Consider the following 5,865-nt stretch of genomic DNA (forward strand, 5'->3'; position numbering starts at 1 on the left):
CCCGCGCCCCTGGTGAGGGGAGCGCTGCGCCCCCGCGCGGCGGGAGCGGGGACAGGCGGCACCGGCCACCCCGCCGGGGGACACGGGGCACACCCGCCAAGTGTGGCTGTCCCTGAGGGGGGGACACACCGCTGAGCAGCCTCCCCGGCCTGCACAAGGGTCTGCGTGTGATCAGGGTACCGCACCCCCGCGTGGAGTGTGGGGCTGGGCAGTACCCTGTTCCCCACCCACTGCCCAGGTGACAAATGTGACCCCCAAAATGTGGCTGTCCCTGGGGTGGGACATGTCCCACTGTCCATGAGCAGCCCCCCAGCCCTACGCATGTGGTGGGAAGCTACAGCCTCCTGAACTGTRTGTGGAGCTGGACAGTACCTGTCCCCCACCCACCATCCTCAGGTGACATATGTCACCTTCAGAAGTGTACCTGTCCCCAGGGGGCCACCCCCCTGTCCGTGAGCACCCCCAGCCCCACACGTTGTGTCCCGCTGCGGTGTGTGTGGGGCAGGGTGGATTCTGTCCCAACCTAGTTGACGCTAGTTCCTGCGCTGTTCCTCAGAAGTGTCGCTGTTCCTGCACAAGGGACACCCCGCTGTTCCTGAGCATCCCCACGGCCCCACAGCAGGGTTTGTGTGCGCTGGGAGCACTGCACCCCGTGCGTGGGGCAGGTACTTGCTCCCCCTCAGGTGACACACGGTCCCCACACGTGTCCCCACACATCTTACTGTCCCTGAGCATCCCCACGGCCCCACCCCAAGACTCTGCACTGTCCACCCCACCCACTCTGCCCTGTGTCCCCTCGTCCCAGAGCCACACTCCCAATGCGTGTCCCCGACCTGGSAGCAGGGACTCACAGGGGGCAAAGGGGGATTGCGGGGGGCTGAAGGGAGGATGTTGTTTTTTCAATCAGCTGCAGCGTTTGAGCTCCAAAGGCTTTGTAGCTTTTGGGCTCGGTGCTGTTTTGCTTTGCGCTGATCYGCGGCCATCCCTCGCTGCCCGGGGGCTGTGGAGGGTGGGCAGCCCCCGCTGCCGGACCCTCGGTGTGGGTTTAGGGCCGCAGGCAGGAGGCCAAGTGCTGCTTTCCCCAGTGTGGGGGGTCTTCCCTGGGAGCCAGGCCAAACCTACGTCAGGCAGAGGAGCCATGACGAGCACAGAACTTCCCATYCCCGGGAGTTAAACCCTCCGTGGAGGAGAATCCAAACACCGGTTACATAAAACAAAATTTAAGGCAGATWAAAAAAAAAGAAAAATACATTTCCCACACACACTTTCCCCACTGCCCCCCTTCTCCTCACCCTCTCCCCTTCTCCCCCTCCCACTCCCGGAGCCGGGAGCATCGGCGCTGATGCAATGTTGGCGTAATGGGAGTATTCCGGCTGCTATTTTGTACCTGTCTGTTTATTTGAGAGACAGCCTCAACCTCCTAATGAACGCGTCTGAATATTTATCTGCTGCTCCTGAATGGTRCATTTGTGTTTCAAATGCTTAACTGTTATTTTTATTTAGCTGCAAATTGCTGTTTTTATTTCGCTGGTGTACCTGCTTGGAAATTGCTCTAGCGTGAGGTTAATGCAGAGTTGTTTTCTATTCTTGATTTGKTTTTAATTAACCCTGTGCTGATAAAAGTGTAAGGACTGGCTCTGCAGTACCCTTCTAGCTTGTCATGGAGCTAAGATGGGAAGATTGTGGATTCAGCCTCAGAAGGAACTGGCTCATGTGGAGGAATGAGGCATCCCACCCAGCTGGCATGGTAGAAGAAATATGGGCAGAGCCCTGGGAGGTGGGAAACAGACCAGGAGCAGTTCTGTTCTCCTATGGTGTACCTGGAGGTACCTGTACCACGTAGCAGCATTTCTCAAAAATATCTTTTTTTMCCCCTCCTCCAAGAAGATTTCTTCCCCTCCTCAGTGGTGGAACAGGCTTGGTCCCCAGGGCAGCACACTACAGGATGGAGATGACCCGGACTGGTGCCTTGAGCCTCTTTCCCTGGATAAAATCCTGCCTTGCACGTGGTGCTGACCCCAGAAACATCTCTCCTTAGATATGAAAAGTGCCTCAGACCAATTCCCAGCATYGTCAACAGCTGGTATGGGACAACCTCAACACAAGGGCCACAAARACCTTCTCCCTTCCCATTCCCAACTACCTGCGGATGCAGCTCTTCACAGAAAGGAGTTTTAGAAGCATCTGGTGAAAAGAACCTATGGAGCAAGATCAGTTCTTGTAAATCCCTTGTGCGGTATTTGACTGCCCACACTCTGGACTACCACCAGGTTTGGGTTGTACAGTTAACTTGAACTTTTACAGTTGTGATGTTTTTTTAGATAAAGGAACAAAGAAATAAATTTTAAAAAAGGAAGGAAAAGGAGGGTGAATACATTTTTGGAGCAAGGACAGAGTGGGTGAGTGGGGAGCACAGAAGGAAATCCCAACTGCCCGTTTTGTGATGGTACTGCTGAAGATGGAGAGTTTGATTTGGAGTCCTTGGATTCAAGGCATGCTGTTGGATCCTTGCTAGGTTGTGCAGGATGGGAGGAAAATCAGGTAAATTTTGCACTAAAAGTCATAGCTGACATGTGAGACTGTGAGCAAACTGGACCTCCAGAACTGGGTCATGGCTGGGGTTGGTTGGAGCCTATCTCCAAGCTGATTTCAATGGGAAAAGCTAAATATGGGTTCACATCTCACAACTGCCCAGGGCCCAGCTTTCCCCCTCCCTTTAAATCTGATTTCAGCTCTGTGCCTCTTTGCACCTTATAAGCATCCTGTTTGAACATATCCATGTAAGTTCTCTGCTCCTCCCCCAAAAGGACCCAAAGAGGCAGGATGGTATCGTAGGAAGTCCATCCCTTTGTGGGGTGGCCTTTGAAAAGCCATCTCTATTTCCTTCTCTGGGTATGAAATGGGACACTGTCACCCCCAGAGTAAAGGAGAGCTCCCAGGACAATCGGGCAGATTTATAGCATGATGGAATTTACAGGAAGATACAAGGGAAGAGGGGGTTCAGGCCTCCCCTCACCTTTCAGCTTGCAAACTTTTGGGTGCAGAAAAAGAGCAGTATCAGCACCCCTCAAAGATCCGGGGGATATTAAAGACATATGAGAAGGAAGAGAAGAAACGTGGCTGTATCCCCTCTCTGCTCCCTATGGGGACCAGCAGCMGTGGGGGAGCAACGAGACCACAAAATGGGAGGCAGAAGCGAGCCTGCAGTGGATGTGAAAGGATGGAGAGGAGGGGAGAGCCCTGCTCCGGCCGCAGGGGATTTCTTTTAATGGAGGGGAAGGAGGAGAAACCCATCGCAGAGGCATAAGGACGGGGAAAGGTGCAGGAAGGGGAGGGGAAAGAGCCCCAGGCAGGAGTCCATGGCTGCTGGGATCGGCGCGGCTCCTCAGTTCGCAAACACATTCACGCTTCGCCGCATTTACGTCTCGGCGCATTTTCCTGGCAGATGCTCCAGCCCCGCTGGCAGAAACCCTTCGGAACCCCCCGAACCCGAAGGCGATTCCCCCGCATGCAGAGAGATGGCGGTGGGCGGGGGGTGTCAGAGGGGTCTGGGCTGTGCTCGGGGAGTTCCCTCGGCCGGCAGGGAGGGGACCGGGTGCCGGTGCCACTAGATGGCAGGCGGCCCCGCTGCCGCTCCCGCCCCGCTGCCGCCCCGCTCCCGCCGCATCCCGGCCCCGGCGCGGGGCCTCCCGGCTCCCCGGCATCCCCGCTGCGCTCTGCGAGCAGCGCCCGGGACAGACTTTCCGTGCCGGCAATCCTTGGAAAACCGAGGGGCGCCCGAGCCCGAGCCAAAGGGTCTTTCGCAATGCGGGGCGACGGCGGGGACGGTCCTCGGAGGCTCTGACTCCTTCCCGAGACAAAATCCTCCCTTTCCCTTCCCTCCCGCCCGCGCTTCTGGTTYCATTCTGTTTTTCTTTCCTTTTTTATTTTCCCCTATCCCTCTCCAAACGGCTGCCTGCTTTCCCCCAGCTCATTTCAAGCGTCAGGGTTGCAAAATCAAACAGATGCACCCTCCAAACGCAGGCTGAGCTGCAGCAATGTGCACTCAAGGTCCAAGCTGATTTCCCAGCACTGGGGGATTTTTAGGCTGGCAGTAAACTAAGCAGGGCCTGAGGCAGGCTAATAAATAGTTTCACCTGCCTTTCCTCTACAGGGCTGCATTTTTTCAACCTTCTAAACTGTGGCTACTTCCAGCCTTCTCCTAGGGTACAGTCCCCAGCTCCTGCCTTCCCCCAAGGAAAGATGGTGAGAGAAATACTTGGTCTTCATCCAAACCCACGGCAGAGAGCATGCAAATAATGACGGGGTAAATCTTTAAGTCCTGTTTCCAYCTCTGGGGGTCAAGTTGGCTGCATCAACCACCTCTGCTCCTTTYAGTGTGTCCCTTCTCCTGTGAACCATTCTGAGGGTGATGCTGCTCTGTCCCTGGGCTACCTGCAAGGAAGGATGTTCTGAGGGGTCCATCTGCCTGTGAAGTTTCTGTGTGCTTTACTGTCATCGCCCCTATCCTGGACACGAAGAATTGGACTGTTCGGTGTGTGTGTGGGAGACACTCTGGATGCTACTGAAACTCACCCCCTCCTGGGACAGGGCTTTTTTTAGACTTAAATAGGAAGCACAAACCTCACCCTGAGCTTCCTCTAGGGTTTGGTTCTTCCTAGAGCTTACTCCTTACTGGAAATTTCTTTTCTGCACCTCTGGCCTTGATCCAGCCAAATGCTTAAGAACAGGCTTAGCTTCAAACCTGCATTCCCACTGTGTCTTCTTGGACTGGTTGGATTGTTTTGTCCCTCCTCACCTTGGGAAAGCTCATGGCTTTCCACACCCCTGCTGTGAGATGATGGCAGTGGGAAGCAAGAAATTAGCTTGCTTTGCTGTGCACCAACCACAAAACTAACCCCATGCCTGTGCAGGGAGGGAGTTACCAAATCTATGCCATGTGCTGTGAGGACACAGGAATGCTGCATATGAAGATTTGGGGTCCCCTTGGAGCCCTGGGAGCTGATGTCAGCAGCTTAGCCCATCCTCATCCTCTCTGCTCTTCTCACCAAGGGACAGCCAGGTAATGCTTCAATTCCCAGTGATGCCAGTGAATATTTGATACTGGCTGAATGACCAAGCAAAATCACAGCTGCTGTCACCAGCAGGGACTCAAATATTTCATTCCACATCAATGACAAGCCACCCATTCTCCAGGAAATGGGACTACCAAAAAAGTCTGATCCATTTGGTTACACCCTCGCAATAGCTCGGACCCTGATGATCTCCCAGGTTTGGCCCTGTAAGAGCTCTGATGGAAATTCATTATGATTTCTCAACCCTTCGCCTGCCATGAATTTAAATTCCTCAAACCCTAATGCAAGGAATTGAAGTGCATATTGATTAAGGACCTTTTATGGATGTCTTGCAGAGCATATTAAAAATTATTTAAAACTTGCATTCCAGTATTAATGGCTCCTGTCTCTGGCACTTTGCGGTGATTCAGTCTTGACTTTTAATTGAAACTCTTTAGTTAAGACAAATTCTTACAGCCAGAGATGATTAAGTGCTCCTCCAGGTGTGCACCATGGAGGGGTTTTCAACCTTGAGGCTCCCAAGTGGCTGTGACACTCTGAGAGGAGTCGCTGTCCTTAAAGTGGGTGAGTGGTTTATTCTCTGAGGAGCTGGGTCTTTGGGCTTCCTCCCTGAGTGYTGCTGGTTCAAGAGCTGCAGAAGAAGTGTTTCACTGCTCTGTCACTCAAAGCAATGACATGGGAAAGAGCCGTGAGCCAAACAAATCTGAGCCAACTACTGCTGTCATCAGGTTGAACACCTCAAGCCTCTTTAGGAGTGTTTTCTTCTGCCTACAAGATGGCTTCTTCTCAG

The 5,865-nt window shown here is 53.6% G+C and overlaps 1 long non-coding RNA gene across 1 annotated transcript in view; it reads left to right on the plus strand.

The window, feature by feature from the left end:
* The window catches only part of LOC130576318 (uncharacterized), a 4,190-nt gene extending 1,361 nt beyond the window's left edge, over nucleotides 1–2,829 (plus strand). Inside the window, exon 3 of the long non-coding RNA XR_008965650.1 lies at nucleotides 1,888–2,829. This is a non-coding gene — a long non-coding RNA (uncharacterized LOC130576318). The remainder of the gene's footprint in view (nucleotides 1–1,887) is intronic.
* The last annotated feature ends 3,036 nt before the right edge of the window (nucleotides 2,830–5,865 follow it).

The sequence above is a fragment of the Malurus melanocephalus genome, unplaced genomic scaffold (genome assembly GCF_030028575.1).
Source record: "Malurus melanocephalus ecotype Western Australia unplaced genomic scaffold, MMel_1.1 scaffold_135, whole genome shotgun sequence".
NCBI lineage: Eukaryota > Metazoa > Chordata > Aves > Passeriformes > Maluridae > Malurus > Malurus melanocephalus.